Source organism: Trematomus bernacchii, unplaced genomic scaffold (assembly GCF_902827165.1).
Source record: "Trematomus bernacchii unplaced genomic scaffold, fTreBer1.1, whole genome shotgun sequence".
In the NCBI taxonomy this organism is placed as follows: Eukaryota; Metazoa; Chordata; class Actinopteri; order Perciformes; family Nototheniidae; genus Trematomus; species Trematomus bernacchii.
Window position 1 is genome coordinate 3,724,652 of NW_022987899.1, and position 19,013 is coordinate 3,743,664.

At 39.1% G+C, this 19,013-nt stretch overlaps 1 protein-coding gene across 3 annotated transcripts in view; it reads right to left on the reverse strand.

Annotated features, from left to right (window-relative positions):
• Positions 1–19,013, reverse strand: part of kcnab1a (potassium voltage-gated channel, shaker-related subfamily, beta member 1 a) — a 117,534-nt gene that overhangs the window by 33,038 nt on the left and 65,483 nt on the right. The window lies entirely within an intron of this gene.

Genomic DNA, 19,013 nt, shown 5'->3' on the forward strand with positions numbered 1-19,013 from the left:
ACAAAATAAGATCCAGACATTACATCAGTGAAACCCTGAGTGACTTGTGGAACATATTCACCAATGCTAGCCTGCTCAATAGAGCTTCCACACTGCCCTTGTTTTGTGTTGGTTCTTCCTTCGATCTAACGCGATCGGGCGTTAAATAATCATTCGAATTAACGATTTGAGAACCACAAATTTGACAATAGCTAGCTACAAAGCTGACATTCGCTAGCTAGCATGTTAAATAGATAGCAATCATTATAGCCTGTAAAGTAGATAGTTAATTTCCACTAGCCTGCTTGTTAGATGGTCAGCTAACGTAAGCTAGCTAACTACTTACGCGTACTAACGTTAGCGAGTATGCAAAGTAGATAGATAATGTTTGGTAGTTAGCTTGTTAGCTTTGTTTGCTAGTTAGGTAGCACATTTGACAGGTTAATTTATTTTTTGTCTCCAGGTTAACTTGTTTTTATACATTTCCACACTGTTGACCTTTGTCCAACCTTCTGGCAGTGAGAGTTATTGTAATCTGTCCACATGAGCTTTAGTATGGTGTCCAGCCGGCCGGTGTGTTTCAGTACTTTTTGTAATTCCTCATAGCGGAGATTACAGGCCATTTTTGTGCTAAACCGGAAGAACTAACACATGCATTTGAATCAAAAGAATAATAATCATCCATTAATCTAACTTCACCTCAATAATAACCAAAAGTTTTATTTTGTTGGACATATCAATCTGTGAAAACTGTTGAAGAGAATGAGAGACGAGTAAATAACAAGCAGGCGTTTCATTTTTACAAAAGACAGGAAGCTTCAGAAATTCACACAACAGTTTGACATTTCTTCTGATTTCTCTGATGAAAGGAAATTGAATTTCCCTTTCCAGGACCTCTAGGTAGATGACTCTCTTCCACAATGTGTAAACGGGTTCATGAAATGAAATGGTTATAATAGGCCGTTTAATTAGTTTCTTTCCAGTGTGCCGGGAGAACAAACAGCAAATAACAGAATGACAGACAGAGACGAGAGGAAGAGACACTAATGAGAAACCATCAAAACGGTGTATGCAGTACTGGAACATATTCATAGTCAAATAAATCTAAATTTGTTTACACGAAGCTGGAGAGAGAAGTGAGTTTGTAAGTGTGTGTGTACTACAGATACTGAATGCATTTCATTAGCTTCCTAATAGCCTCATTAGCTGTCTCATTAGCACACACAAAACCAGTGATGGGAGGATAACTTGCTTTTGGATAACCTCAAATCCAAGAGAAAGTAAAAATCAACAAGATATTTCCTCTGCTCAGAGATTATATTTATAGGAAAACTTGCCTTTCATTAAGCACATTCAGGCAGTAGCCTACACTAACACCATAAACAATTGACCACATACAGTTTGAAAAAGCTGACAGAAAATGCTCCATTTTAGTTTAATACACACAGTTAAGCTCACGCACACTATTTTATCAACATACAGGTTCACCTATATATATATTTTTTTTTAAATTAACCAAAGAAAGTGAGAACCATAAAACAGATTCAGGCAGTAGGCGTATAGATTCACACTTGAAGTATTATCCTACAGAACAGCACAGCTTACAAAGAAGAGATAACATCTGATCTTTTTAAAACAAACACTATATGCTCTATTTAGTTTTTTACTCACATTGTGACACACACACACACACACACACACACACACACACACACACACACACACACACACACACACACACACACACACACACACACACACACACACACACACACACACACACACACACACACACACACACACACACACACACACACACTTTCAAAAACAGGCTCCCTAGTTTTGAGCAGGTGCACAGCTATGAGCACGGCTCCTATTCATCAGCATGAAGGCAGTACAGGTGGCACAGCTCATAATTTGTTGTGTCGGCACTTTTGCCACTTGCTAAGGGACCTTATTTAGAGAGGAAACTCGAGAATTGATCTGAAATGAAAAATGCATGTCATCGTTTTTGTTCTGAAAACTTGTTATTTTTAGTCGTACTCTAAGAAGTGGAGACCATAGGAAAAACTTTAGTTGAATAAAAGTTGGTGATAAACTTATACCAAGCTTTTGTAGTTAAAGTTTCTTGTTCTGTTTCCAAAGAGCCCCAGATTTATTCCAAAAACATTGGTGCCATATTACCCCCCCAAAAACTAGGTCCTACTTCTTTTTAAGACCACTATTCCTTAATCTCAGTGAGAAACGTCATGGGGTTAAGGAAAGAAGTGAAGGATAATTCCTTAGGACTTAACATAAGAGACTGCACTGACACTGGGAGACATAATTAATTGCAATTCTCCATACAGCGGACTACTAAAAGACATTACTATTACAAATCCCTGCAGAAAAGGATCGTTCTCAAGGTAAAACAATTGAAATCACCCATCTTTAAAGGTCCCATGTCATGGCCATTTCTACTGATCATAATTCCATTGTTGAGGTCTACTAAAATAGATTTAAATTGTGCAATTTTCCAAACTCACATTGGTTTCTCATACAGCATCTCTGTAAAGTATGTGTATTCACTCTCTGTCCTAAACGGCTTGTTGGAGCTCCTGCCCCCCCCTCCCTGTGAGCCCAGTGTGCTCTGATTGGTTGGGACGTTGCGAGGCTAGCTGCTCACTGAGCTGGCTTACTGGTGTGGTTTCCGAGTCTGCGATACAGCGAGACACAGCGAAACTCATCCTGAGCACACACAAACACTCACAGCCGAAGTAAAAACAATAAGTGTGGCTTGATATTGAGTAAGAAAATAAACGCTGTGAGAATGGGTCTGCGGAGAGAATTTCTCCGCGATCCCAACTCGTCTATTACCAACCAGGGGACTCCCTGTTAGTTGAACATTTACGCTAAAGGTCCCCACCCCTCCTGGTGCGTGAGGAGCTCCGGTCCATTTTGGTTCCGGGAACCGCATGACGGAAGAAACAAATGGAAAAAGAGAAATCTCCAACGAGGCGTCTCAAATTAGCTGTTATTCTGATCAATAGTCGTGTTCAATGGCATTAAAATGATAAAGACGCCGCTGAAGGTTAATCCAATGTGTCTGTGTCACTTTGAAAGGATTACTGATAATCCATCATTGCATTTTTATGTAAAAAACTGAGATTTCATATTATTTTTATTTTTATAAATCTCTCTAAAGAGGTCAAATGTCACTTGTTTTGCATCAATCTTGATACAGGGTACTTATTATATGTTGTAGTTTGGATTCCTAAAGCTTTTAGTCTACTAACCTATCATCCAAGGGTGGTTTTCACTATAAGTAATGTTTTTTTTGTAGGCGGAGGTAAGAATTTACCTTTTTTTACAATGTTCCATCTGAATTTACTCTGACACAGAAACATCTATATTGATTCTGACACTTCTACATCCAACTCACAGATGTAACCTTGCTTTGAGAATAAAGATTATTAATTTAACCCTTTTAGAAGTGAAGTTATAGTCATTTGTTCTGGGCATGTCATTTTCAAGCCTGAAACCTGAAAAACAGGCTCAGGGCTTAACTGGTTTAAAGCCTATACACACTTCATTATAAAGTAGTGTTATTCCTCACATCATCAATAATATTAGGATTTACAAACTCAGGTTGGTTCATTTATGAAAAGAGAACATTACTCACAGCTGTCAGTAATATTTCATTTTCTTCTCACCTGTCAAAACTGCTTTAGTTCTGCATCACTGACACGTCACCTCTGGTTAATCAGGCATAACAAAAATCAAGCCACCCACAGAAAATCAATTTTCAGAGTCACACTCATTAAATCTGCTGTTACCTAAAAAATATCCACTCAGGAAACTGGAGGTGAACAACAAGTCTGAGGAGTTACTTTGCTCAGCGGGACCCAGAGAATAATATTTATGAATATGGATTGAGCATCTTGCTGCATACAGGCCTAATCCTATTAAAATCATCATACTGTTATTTCTAAAATATTTAAAGTGGACCTATCATGCTATATTTGAATAATATAGTGTAGGACCATACCTACAGTATAAGGCATATTTATACTTTTTTTTTTTCAAAATACCAAACAGATCATGCATTTTAGCCATGCCTCATTTCGCTCAATTTGAAAAATGTTAGCTCTGTTTTTGGAAGGGTTGATTCTGTGAGCAACAGTACCATCTACAGGCCTGGCATATGTACTACAGCGTCTCCAGCGCTTTCGAACGGCAATGGCCGTGGCTGTCTCCTCCTGATTGGTGGAGTTGGCCCAATAGCCGTAGCGCCACCGTCCTGACGTCAGGACAGTGTTCAAATCTGGATCAGTCTGTATCAGATCCGTTGCAGCCCCTTTTTTAGAGATTTGGGTATGGAGGAAAATAGAGAGGGTTGTGTTTTCTGACACTTGGTGAGTTCCCTGGAACACCGGGGACACATATTCATGTATAAAAGACGTACAAAAGTGCATTTTGCATGATAGGTCCCCTTTAAAGTAATGTTGATCAATGTGCCCTAAATAAATAAAAATGCATGTTTAAATGTATTTCCAGTATGTTTTTGCTCCTCAAGAGAATGAGCCGTATTACAGTATTGAATATAAGATACTATCTGGGGGATCCTCTCTTTTTGCTCACTGTACGTTCCTTTTATTACATCAGTCAACGTAAGTCGCATAACTTTCCTCAGTTGGCTCGGATACTGCTGAACGTGCACAAAGCATCCCTTCGTTCAGCTCTCACGGGGACAGATTGAGAGACGGGTGAAAGAGCGGCAGTGAAGAGGATAATAGATGAGATTGAGGGAATGATGCAGAGAACAAGAAAATAAGATTTAGCCACTCGGGAGATGGATTGAGAAAGTGATCTTCTCCTTTCAAATGGCTCTTCATAGATAGATACACACACACACACACACACACACACACACACACACACACACACACACACACACACACACACACACACACACACACACACACACACACACACACACACACACACACACACACACACACACACACACACACACACACACACACACACACACACACACACATACAGTAGTCCTTGCCCATCAAATATTTATTGAAATATGAATTCCCCATAGCCGCTTCTCCAAACAGATCTACAATAACAAGCCTTCCACATCAATGAGGCTATTCATCTCCACCTAAACACGTCTTCTTAGCCTGATGATGGACAGTAATGACTTTCTCTAATACCCCCGGTGCCGTGGCAGTATTATCCTCTCTGTATCTGCTGTCTCTCTCTCCCTGCATGCCATCACCAGAGATCTGTCAATGATTACCTTATACCCTAGAAATAGGGTTTTTCTAGGGCTGTCAACGGTTGTGATTAACCTGGAAACCTTAAATCATAAAAAATGAATGCAAATTAATCACATTACCAAGTTTGACCCAAATGTGCTCCTGTACCACCAGCACAGAGGTTTACCATGAAAAGCCAAAGAAAGAGGAGGAATCAGCACAAGAGACATGTGTTACACTGACTTGAGACCACTGGACATCAGGAAGAACCATCACTACCTCCACATTTTACTAGACAATTAAGAGTAATTGGAAAAAAGTGACAAAGCATTTAAATGTGGCTTTTAATGTAGAGAGTTTAGGCAAATGTTTATTCACCTAATCATGAGATTAATTACTTAAAATGTTCATTAAGCCACTTTAGAAGACTTCAGTATACTGTATGTTTATAACCTTCAGTTAACTGAATCACTTGCATACTCTGGACATATTTTACAAATTGGACAATTGGATAAAACTCGAAAAAAATTAAAGTAAGAATGTCTTGGTTATATCGACATTTTTATCATAATGACATTTTCTGATCATTTCAATGTGAAAAAAATATATTCCATATTTTTTATTTTACAATCCTTTATTTTTAGTTTGAGACTTTTTGCTTTTATTCCCTTATTTATGACTGTGAAGCACTCTTTAAGACTTTAAAACAATGCAATATACGTACTTACGGTAATGGTTCATCTCTTTTTTTGGACGAAAGCTCACAGGTATCATTTACGATACTTGGCTGCCTTTGTAAGTTATTATTGATCAGTGGTTTATTTCTAGCAGTATTTCACCTTTAATGACTGTGACTCTCCTCCAGAGGGATTGGTTGTGACACATTTTGGAAATGAACCCCAAATTGCTGTTTATGATAGGACAAGGAGGAAGCAGGAGCAGAGCATGCCTAAGGCCACCTGAGCTCCAGCTAAAGTAGGTTACGTGTTACAGTAATCGCTCAAGTTCTGGCAGAGAACAGATTATCTTTGGTGACACTGAAGACGACAACATTTACCTCACTTTTATTTTACCTCATTAAACTCTCAGCCTTTTTGTATTTTCTTCTGTATGTCACATTGGTTCTCTTTCTTTATCCTCTTTTTATGACTCTCTTAGTTTTAGTTCCTCTCCAATACGCTCGCTGATATCTACACATAATTCATTTTTAATACATTAACGTATTTCTCCCTGAGAGTCGACCTTGTGCTTTTGCTTTTTCTTCATATCGATCTCAATCTCTGGTTATCATTATTGCTAACTTATTGCTAACTTATTGCTAACTTATTGCTAACTTATTGCGTCTTCAACAATGTTTAGGTTTACTAAACTCTCTGTAATCCACATTGTGATCCAAAGTAATATTTGAAAGTCTGTTTTTTCTAATATTGTGCAGCCCTAATATGTATATTAGCAAGACTATAGGACAACATGGAAAGAAATGGGTATTTAAATGTACACCAATAAATAATCATGATAAATACTTGTGATCTCAATATTGATTAAAGTAAATATTAATATCATTATGGCTATATCTGTGCAGGATAATGTGTACTTATTGAGAAATGTCCTTTCACTTTTCTTTGGCAAGATCGCAAGTACGGGTTTTAAAATACATTTTTAAAGGTGATGGAAATATTTTGATATTTGAAAATATGTCTGCAAGTTACAATATAAGATTCATTACAATTTAAAGTTATTTTTCATGTGCCCCACAAAAATTCGAACTCTATTTGTACCCCTGGCTACGGGATGCAAGGCAATCTTTTTATAGAGTGCATTTCATGACTTAATATTTCATACTAACATATGCACTATTAAATATTAAAAGCATGTTAATAGCGGAAAAGAAAATAAATTTTTTACATTTACTACTAGGCTTTTTCTTGGAAACTGTTAAGATTCAGTTTTCTGAGTAATTCAAAAGAAGACTTTGCAGTTAGCATCCCTCTCGTCCTTTCACACAGATCAATAAAATGCCCATCCTCTCACCCTAAGCTACTAACTTTAATGCCGTCATATTTTAAACATGGAAACTCTGCAGCCTGTCCACTGCACACATCCATCACTATCACTCACATATTCAACTCTGTCAAAATGCCTGATTTACGCAGCAGTTTGGTGAAAAACTTGGTAAAAAACCCCCTCACGTTTTCTCTAATAGTGGCTTCTTCTAGTTTCTGGTTTTCTCCTTGTAACATCTTACAGCAGATTTATCCACATCACCAGAGGGAATAAAAAGCACTGTTCAAGCTCTGCTAATGTGACAGTGATGTTGAGAGCTAGAGATGTAGAGAATAAAGCCATTATATTCTATAGACTTAATCATAAGGGGGGGAATCTGATTCATACGCAGCGATAGCAAGTAGTAAAAAACATTTGCATATTATGTTTTATTGGTCAAAAGGCTGCCATGCTAATGACTTCACTTGAAAAAAAAAAACAGCCATCTGGAGATAATCACCATTCTGCATGGACTCATTATCTCCCCATATATAATTGACTGAGTATCATCACAGCAATCACGGACAAATTGAAAAAGTGAAGTGAAGAGAAAGAAACCAGTATAGTTTCACTGAGCAGAAAATGCACCCGTTCAAGAGTGAACCTGGTGACTTTGTGTATATTGTGATTAATGATCTACCAATTAAATCAAGATTTAATTCATATTGGGGGTGAAAAATGAGACCAATGAAGTTGCCCCAGCTCCCAGAGTGAGAGAGAGCAGAAACATCCATTAATCACATTCAGTATCAACGCTAACGCCCTCCTGCTGTTGGTGACCTTTTTCTAATTCTGTTTAACACCTCCACAACTTGTCATTAATGAAAACAATGGAAAAAAGGAGGCAAACACGACTGTAGATGCTTTCCCCTTGAACTGTCTTTTAACTTTGTTTATTGGTGGTTTTTGTCCTGAGGTCACATTTGAAAACACAATTATCCATGAGAGCCCAACATCAGCGCTTAGACTGTTTATGTAGGTTTTTACGGGTAAAGAATCATGAGTTAAATCTATCATTCTGTCTCTTGTATCCTCCAGTGTTTTTAGGCTAGGCAATATTCTGTGTTTGTGTAATTATGAACAAATCCAGTAAAAACCAAAACCATAATAAAGGTTGGGAGACATGTCCCATTGTTTTTAATTAACCTAAGCAGGGCATTTAGTTTCATTCTATCCCATATTTAGCATCTGAAGACTCTGTTGAGCAGAAATCGGTTTTGAATGCAAATATTCCCCCAAAAATACAACGTTCCCAACAGTTCTCAGCTGGAACCCATTTACACGCAAACGCAAACGCATACGAAACGTAAACGAACCGAATACGATATAAAAAAAGTGTTCCCGTTCACACGAGACCGCTGGAGAGCGCTGGAGACACTGTAGTACATATGCCGGGCCTGTAAGTGGCGCTGTACTTTCGCCACAAAATACACCAAAAGCAGCGAAGAAGACCCCCGAGCATGGTTGCCATGGTTGCCCTTCTGTTTATGCCCCGCGGTGGATTTAGCAACATGTAGTTCATGTAGTTCTCCATGTCCACTTGTTGCTGATGGTTGTGGTAGAGGAGCTGTAGATTTTGCACTAACATCTGTAGCATGGTCAGTAGCAGACAGTAGCTACTGACCATGCTACAGCAGTGAGCAGCAGAGGTGGGGAGAGGCGGGGCTATGGCTTCATCGTTATCAGGAAAATTATCGTATAGAGGGCGTATACACTGAGCCGTTTGGCCCCGCAGAGCGTTCCGGTTGCAGATCTATCCACCTTTGGACCCGTTATCATTTGTGGGGTCCGTTTCCACGTTTCCGTTACGGCCTCGTGTGAACGAACGGGCTATACGAAAGAGAAAAGTAGCGGATACAACCGTTTGCGTTCTCGTGTAAACAGCACATTACACAGAATGTCTATTTAGCAACAGGGTGCTAATAGCCTTGTTAATCTGTGATAACCGGGTGCAAATAGCATCTGCCTTAACAATATTAACATTGGCTTTTTTATATATAATTACAGAAAAAGAGTATTTTTGTGAACAAATATACTTTTTGACTGATAGGCAGGAAACTTGGCAAAGAATCGTAGTTGGTTTTTTATGAGATTTGTTGATAAACTAAAAATATAATACCACCACTGTTATTATTAAAGTTCTTCCGTCTAAGCCTTGAAAACAAACCAATACAACACAGGGGAAATAGTCTCCATGTTGTCTCATGTGCTGTAATATTCTGCAGGTCCAGAGCTCATCCTTTAACCTTTACACTGCCTATAAAGCCCCAACCATCATTCTTCCTTTTGAAAGCAAGCTGCATGTGTGCGTGTGATGGTGCCTTTGCAGTCATGCATTCATGAATCCATGATCACATCTGTGTACATGGGGGGTGCTCCACTGTACATCTGCACCTGCCTGCATGTCTGTACGTGTCTGAACCTGTGCGTCCATAACTGTTTCTTCGAACTAAGGAGCAATCTCAAAGTGGGGCTATTTCATGCCTATCAAGCTCTGAGCTCTAAAAGTGGCTGGGGGTGGTGTGAGAAGTGAGGGGGGGACAGCTCTCAAAGGCTACATCCAGGCAGAGTAATGCAGCAGCCGGTGTATGGGAGTAATATAAAAGCTGTCACCTGGCAGGCGAGGTGAGAGAACACCACCAACGGGACCAGGAGGAAGCACATTTTTAACCAATCAGCCTTTTGACACCTCCACAGTTGCAGATACAAAAGACTGTGACCAGAGCGGTAAATGTGTGGAGAGATTTGTGGCGCTGCCTCCGTGCACATGTGTGGTTGTGCATTTGATTCAGATTGTGTTAGCATGCATTTTCTATCATGGTGCATGCATCTAGTGATTGAATGCAGCGCTTAGAGATTTAAAAAAAATGTTTACCCTCGTGTTGAGAGATCAACACTTCCTGAAATAGACCCAGAAATAGAAAAACGGAGAACTCGTGTTCAAACTCTTTCATGCAACTCTTAGCTTTCTTCAAAATGCAATGCTTCAACAAGCCATAGATCTATCAAATATGTGCAATACATTAAGCAGTACCTATGTTAATGCATACTTTGTACCTATGTGTTAATGTTTAACCTTCTAGTAGAACTCTTCCCTGTAAATGTCTGAGTATTCACTATGCTCATACATTTTGCATGTATCCTGCTATATGGAGATCTTTTATTTTCATGTCTTCTTTATTCTATTCTGCTGGAAAAAGCGACTTCTGAATACCTATAGCCGCTTTCACACCAAGTACTTTGCCGTACTTAGTTCCCAGCTCTTACTGTAGTTCCCCTGGGACTCCCAGCAGCTTCTACTGAAGCCTTCCGAGTAAATCGCCAGAACGCCGACACCTCCTCATCTCCACCACTCCCATGTTTTATTTTGCGTTGCCATAAGTTAGTCTCTCTCCGTTGGTGCGCGGGGCTAATGCTAATGCTAATAATGCTAATGCCAGCAAATACAATGGCGGCTTCATAAAACTTTCAGAGTTTTACGGGGCGTGGTTTGAAATTTGCCCAGCCAATCAGAAATTGGTACTTTCTTCTCCCCAGGATAGTACCAACTCTCTAGCAGGGACTAAAAATGGGGGTAAAAGTTCTCATGAACTAAGTTCTCTTTTTGTTGTGAACGCAAAATTCCAGGCACTATCGGAACTAAACGGGAAAAGTACGGGGAAAAGTACTCCGGTGTGAACGCGCCTTATGTCTTAGTAGTTTCAAATGCAAAATGATTATGTTAAATGCATGTTCACGGGGGATGTCATTATTGAATGCTAATAAAATAATTTCCACTTTCTCCGATATCCTTCTTAATTTTTACTCCCTGTGTATTATCCTTTTCCATAACGCCTCTGTGTAATGTCTCAGTTTACAGAGAGGTTATTGACAACTTGACAATTTCTCTCTCGATATACGACAATATAAAAAACATACATTGTAGTGTAAAATCACTCCACCAGGAGCCATAATAGTTTACTACACACTACAGCTACTTCCATGCTTTTACCTTTGTCAGAACAGGATTGCTGTCCATGTTATGTAAAATATAAACACATGTCTTGATGTTTCTCCTCAGGCACATTTGCATTAAGTTTGCTACTAAAAATGCAAATTACCCACAATTAGCTTCCCATTCAAAGAGAACATTTAGAGATGTATTTGTGGATGTGTAATAGACTGAGGAGAGGCTGAGGGGATGTTTAACTAAGATTCGGATACAGCCTTATAGTTTTCTTTGTGTATATATTATTATGACCCTCGGATTTCTCTTACCAGTTTGTCATGCATTTCCTATAACCTATATATATACACACACACCAGTAATTGTGTGCACAGTTGAACAGTTGAGTAGTTCCTGTATGTGGCTGCAGTGACTCAGTGTTGCGTGGGCTAAGGATCCTTACATTTCAGGCCTGAATCACTGCGTCTCTGATCTATTTGTTGTCAAGTGGCTCGCTGTGCACCATCAGATAACGACTGGTTTCCAAAGCTATGTAAAGCCGGTGCATCGGAAAATGGAGAAGCAATTTCCACACGCCAAGGTCCGTAACCCTGTTCAATGTTTTTCTGGCAAACATTCAGGTAATGCTCTCATATTTGGTCCTGGTTTATTTTAATTTAGCTATTTGTTCAGGTTATATTCAAGGTGATATCAATCAGCGCCCCACCTGCCTCTCACACAAATCTATTTCCTTTCAATTTTCAGCGTGCTGATGGGAATCCAAGGCATTTCCAACATTTTCTAAACACTACGGACCTACAGGGCAGAAGATTAAGATATTGTTAAAGGGGGGGCTGCAGCAACTTCAAGTGCAAACCAAGGACACACTGTGCAGGAAATGCTGACAGAGGAGAAGTGGTGGAAGAAACTTTTCATCCAAGTTTTGTTTTAAAAGAACTGGTACTTTCTTTGGTTTCTGACAACAGCTGCTGTGTAGAATTCAGTGGAAATCAGAGATATGAAAATGATAGTACTCATAGGGGAGGGAACCGTGAGGGTAAACTAAACGTGTGTTAGTAATGCAAAAGCACAAGCAGCAGTCTTCAACAAAACACTTTCCAGAACATTGTTTAGTGTTCTTTATTTGAGTAGAAGGAGAAATCAATGTTTTCTTCATAGTGTGTAACCCACATACTGTAGCTCTGGTTTCATTTCCCCAAACCCTCAGCTGTATACCTAGATGACTGTGGAGCCCGGAGGCAAAGCAAAACAAATATTAAGAGATTCTGAGAACATACCATATTCTCTTTAGTAAAAAACTGTAAACCTGAGCATATAAAAAGGTGACATTTAAACGATGCAGTATATTATATTTTATATGTAGCACGAGGCACCATAACGTTGTTCATATTCTTTCTCGGTCTTGAAACTTAAAGGCCCTGATTTTTGAAGCAATACATTTTTTTTTTTTAACAATCATAAAAACGAATCACCTTGATTGACGACTGCTGGTCGACGGGAAATCTTAAGTCGAGGGGCAGCCCTTGACCTATAGTATATGAATGTATGTTTAAACATAATCCTATATTGAGTTATAGTGAGTAAACATCTGTGAACCTCAATCCAGCACGTACACATTGACATTATTTAGAATTGTTTGATGTCTTACGAGTAAAATAAATTCTTGTCTCTTTCTTAAAGTTATCCAAAGTCAATTTATACATTGGTTGGCCTCAGAAAACAAAACACAGGTGGCGTTGGTGTCCGTCAAGAGGAAGAGAAAATAAAGTTAATTTGTAAAGTCTGAACGGAGAGGGTGGCTATCTTTCATTTAAGATTAAAGATCAGTGATTTTAGACGAATATCTATCCCTAAAATATGTGTTTACCAACTGTTGGAAAATGTTGTTTCCCCGGGGCATCCCTACCTACAATTGTTTTTATAGAAACTGTATTACCAGATGCAAGACACTGAAATACACTCAACGTTTCCATTCCAGTAAAGAGGTTTCATTTGTCTGCCTCTTTGACTTGACACATAACTCACTGTGTGTGTACAGAGTGATGTGCCTATGAAATGTGATAGAAATCGATGTGTGCACACGATACACGATACACTTTTGTAAGTACTCTTGTGTTATCGATTTCAAAGCCTTGCATTTCGTAGTGACGATTTATATCACTGTTCAGCCTGGATTCAATTTACTGGTGCAGGACGTAAACATAACGTCCCCCGTTACATTTAAAACTCTTTTCAAATGCCTTTATATATATAATACAGCTGTCCTCTTGCATGGAAAACACGCTGATACACACTTGTACTTGTGTGAGCAGCTGGTTAGACAATCTGCTGCATGTCAGGCCCAATTAGAGTGCGTTAAACTTTTATTTGCTCAATGAACACAAGTAGAGTCGTTTTGGATTTACACACTTTTCTAAATTACAGCCACATCAGATTCCCATTGGATTAAAATGATGCCACTTGCAACATTCGCTTTTAACAAACTGTAATCTGCTTTAAATAGGGATTAGAGCATCTTCCTGCAAACAAATAAGGAATTAACCACAACACACTCCCAATGAAATGTAAAGAGACATCTCTACTACACAGAGATCCACACTATCTGTCAAACACATTGCCTTAATATTCAAAGGCTCCTAGTAGCGGGTAAAGCCGTCGCATTAATACAGAAAAGCAGCTTACAGGGATGACTCTGCAATGTGCATGATTACATTAACAAATTAGGAGAGACAGGAGTGTATGCCAGGCCGATGGCCGAGAAATAAAAGTCAGCAGAATGTTCTGTCTGATGTCCAAGGATCTGTCTGGCTACGGTTCTCGTCTATAATCAGCATCTGTGTTTCTGTAAAGGGGAACAGAAGTTGGAATAGTGTCAGACTGCAGAGGGAGGAACAGAAGGAGGCGGACAAACTAAAACAGCAGGGAACGTGGAGATACTGTAATTAAGTCTTGTCACTAGTGAATCGGGCGTTAAAATCCCAAAATATGTCTGTAAAGTGAGGTGCAAAAATGACTTATATTTTCTGTTAAATTACCAAGTTAATTCTTCGTTAAAGGGCCTCCTTTTTGCTTTTTTGGGTTTTCCTTTTCCGGAAGGTTATTATATAGATTTGTGTGTAAATGGTCTGCAAAGGCTAAAATCCCTGTGTTCCCTCCAGAGGAAGTTTCTCTCCCACAGGCAGGGGGGGGGGCCTGAAACGCCTCCATTGGACTCCTTTGTTTACTTCCAGAACATACTGACATCACTAGTTAACACTCACGCTCCTGTTGGCTAGCGCTCCAACAGATTGTACGTGATAGGCTAAGGGGCGGGGCATCTCTAAGCGGTTGACCAACCACAACAGAGCTGGCCAGCTAACCAATCAGAGCAGATTGAGCTCTGGTTTCAGACAGAGGGTGAAAAGAGGTGCTGCAGCACAGGCAGTATGAGAAAAATAAAGAGCTTTTTGAACATTAAAGCCTGGAGACATGTCACAGTAGAGACACTACATACTGATATGAACATGAAAATTAGCAGAATATTTCCTCTGTAAAGCATACACAAAGTACGAGAATCCACCCGGAGAATTATATCATCAAATTCTCAGATGATACAGCCATCCTTGGCTTAATGCACAAAGGCAGCAGTTCATCGGCTTATCACTCTGAAATAGAGAGATTTGTGCAGTGGTGTGATTTTAACCATCTTGTGCTGAATGTGAAGAAGGCTGAGGAGATGGTGTGGGACCCAAAGGCAGTGGGTGACCTTAGGCCGGTGGTTATCCACAATGAACCCATAACTCAGGTCAGCTCCTATAAGTACCTTGGTGTCCATCTAGATAATACACTCAGCTGGAAGGCGCATGTTCAAGGTCTGTGCTCTAGACTTCAACAGCAGTTGTACTTTCTGCGTCGACTCCGGGCTTTCGGAGTCGACCAGAAGTTCATGTTACTGTTCTATCATGCCGTGTTGGAGAGCATCATGAGGTATGGTATTACTGCCTGGTATGGTAACTTGACAGTGCAGTCAAAGTCACAGATCGCTCGCCTGGTACAGACTGCTATGAAAATGATGGGGGTTAAAAAACACCCATCTCTCCTAAACATATACAAGTAGTCCATTATCAGACAGGCAAAACAAATTGTGTCTGATCCCACCCACATACTCCACCCAGAATTCCAGCTCTTACCTTCTGGTAGAAGATTCAGGGTTCCCAAGAGCAGGCTGAACCGCTATAAGCACTCATTCCTACCTATGTCCATTAAGCTTCTTAACATTCACATGAAATGAAATGTAGTCGAATGTAATGAAATGTACTTTTTAAATGTTGTCCATGAGGGTTGTGCAATAGGTCGCCATTGTCAGTATGTGCGTCTGTGTATTGTGTTAGTTCAAACGGTGTATGACTGATGATATGTGTATGTCTCTTAATGTCTACTATGTTTGTATATGTACATGTATGCGGAACTGCAGGACGGAGTCCAGAACAAATGTCCTTACGGGGACAATAAAGCATATCGTATCGTATTAATTGTATAAACCTCATGGCAAATAGATGAATCACCAAAACCAATAACTGAAGAGCAATAACATGATTTGCGGCATGTTCAATGGGTCATTAAATAGACTAATGAAGAATTCACTCAATAAAGGAGATCGATGAGTGGACACATCGTTAACAAAGAGGAATGCACACACACCAAGTCATGCACACACTTGTTTTTTTCACTACGATTTCATTTCTTGTTTTCATGTGTCACGGCTTGAAGAAATTATATTGGGTTGAGTGCACAAACTTATTAAGAAAAAACAATAACTATGCACCTGGATTCACTGCACTATTTACTTTCCCTACATTAAAGTAGCCAAAAATCTATTATAATTTATAAAATGCCTAAAAACAATGTTTGAACACATCATTCATGCTGAACACAGAGTTACTTTTGGTTCACTGACTGTAGGTATTGTTAGTTAAAGTAATATGTGATTAAATTAAGATCACCTCGTATTGTCCATCAGCATGGAATCCTCAATGGGGACTCTTTCCATACAACTGAATCTAGGGCTGTGCAATTAATCGTATTTTAATCGCAATTACGATTTTGGCCTGCCACAATTACGAAAACAACATAATCGAAAAAAACTATTATTTTGCTTTGCTAGGTTGTGACTGCAACATATTTGATCTAATTTATTTTTGTCTAATTTATTTTTATTTATCATATTTATATATGTTTAGTAGCTTGTGGAAGTGCGCTCCAAAATATTTGTTGATCTTGTTTATTGGTATTTATTATTTTGATATTATTTATTTAAATGTAAATATAAATATATCATTTATTTTAGTATTGGTTTTTCAGTTGAATTATACGTTCAGGGTAATCAACAGTTAAAAATATACTGTTCAAATGATTATTTGTATTTGTTTTAAAGTTCAATAAATGGATGTTTTCAAAGCCAATGAATAATCGTATTTAATAATCGTGATATCAATTATTGACCAAAATAATCATGATTATGATTTTTGCCATAATCGCACAGCCCTAACTGAATCTATTCATAAATAACTACTGAATGAGAGCTGTGGGGACATTTGAATGGACTCGTATGCACAGGCCTATTAGGAATGACTTGAAAGAACATGCCACATCAAGCTAAGCGGCCATATGTGTCTGCATTGTAGTTCGACATACAATCAAACCACCTGACATTACCTCCCATTCAACAACTGCAATTTATGCAGCCCATAGCAGGGACACACAGGCTATCTGATAATGACAATGAGAATAATTCATTATTTAAACAGATAAGCATTTATTTTGGGTCATGGCTTAAAATATCACAATGTCCAACAAAAGCATGTCAATCCATGAGCAGATGGGAAGGTCCACGAGGAATGAGTTAGTGCGGCACTGAGTGATTAGTATTCAAAAATGAAATGATGTCTTGGCGAAAAGGAAAACAGACATTAGCCGTCGTTTAATATTCTATGCACTGATGCTACTGTGCAATGAAAAAAAGCAACAATATGTGTGGTAAAGGCTGCAATATGAAAACAACACATGTAAAAATGAGGGCTGCCAAAGTTGTTGTTAAAGCATTAACCCACGTTATAAATCTGGAAACATTAACACTTTAACTTATACCAAGTTTGACCCATGAAGAGCAGAGGAATCAGCACCAGAGACATGTGTTACACTGGAGACCACTGGACATCAGTTAGAACCATCACTACCTCCACCATAACTCCCACAATGCACTGGTTCTTGAGGTGTTCCACTGTAGGAACAGAGAGTGCTGCAGTATGATAGCAGCAGAGATCATACTGTATGCCCTGTGTAGCACACACTATACAGAGGGGGATCACAGAGGCTTTGTCCATGATGCACTTTTAATTATGCAGGTTTAACAGTGCATGCAGTGCATGTGGCTTTGGATAGCATGATAAACATGTCTTCACTCATGGCCTATTTTCTGTGGTTATCATGCACGAAAACATAAGGAAAAAAGCTGAATATGAGCATCAGTTCAGATCGTGTTGCCTTCAGGTCATCTTACAATGTTCTACTGTCAGCATCTATCTCCTTCTTGTCATGGAAACATGTGCGATGAATAACATCCTCATGGAAACATCAGTTGTGTCCTCTCCCCTCAGTTGTGTCCTCTCCCCTCAGTTGTTCGTGTGGACAGAGGCACATTTAAAGCAAGTGCAGTTTATCATGCAGGTCTATCGTGCATTAACTAAATACTCCAGAAAGTTGAAAAGCTCTAATGTCTTTCCTTACAGTATAATGGTTTACTTATACATCTGAATAAGGACCGTAAACACTATATATTATTGGGGAGGCAACTGTCATACCTTGGGCTAAGGGTGGATTTTTTTAGGTAGTTAAGTTTCTTTAAAACCTTCCAAGAATAATGATTACAAAAATGAATAGGTGTTCTTTTAAAAGAGAAAAATAAAGACCTTTTTGAACATTCAAGTATGGAAACATGTCACAGTAGTAGAGGCACACTATTCTAATATGAACCTGAAAATGAGCAGAATATGTATTTAAAATGTGCTATTTCCTAAAACCACACTGCCAGCGTTACAGTATATCTAAACTGTGACACACTCTGCAACAAATCTTCATCCACACTCAGTCAAATACTTGAATTGACCCACACAGACAAAAGCATAAAATTACAGATGCATGGAAATTAGCGGACAGAATCCAGTCAGTCTTTTGACCAGCATAGACACAATACAGTAGTACTGACACACACACACTTACTCACACACTCCAGTGCAGAGATTGAATCAAATGTACTCGTTGGATGAAGAGAAAAGTCGGAGCCAGCAGATTTTCTGGCCGTAACTGTGGGGGTCCGAGAGCGGGAGTGTGTGGGACAGAATCAATAAATCCTAACAGAACCAGAAGCGCTTCGATGAATTCACTAAGTTACTGCCCAATACTCTTCGCCGCACACACACACACACACACACACACACACACACACACACACACACACACACACACACACACACACACACACACACACACACACACACACACACACACACACACACACACACACACACACACACACACACACACACACACACTGGTACTGATTCACACAGGCATTTCTGCACTCCAACAAAATGGCCTAGCATGCACTCACACAAGTAACAGTTTAATAAATGTCACGCATAAAACTGCTGTGGACCATAAAACGTCTAATTTACACATCCAGACTCTCCCAGAGGACGGACAAACCCTGCTGAATCTCCAGCATATTATTATTACTCATTGCTTTTTATGGTTGT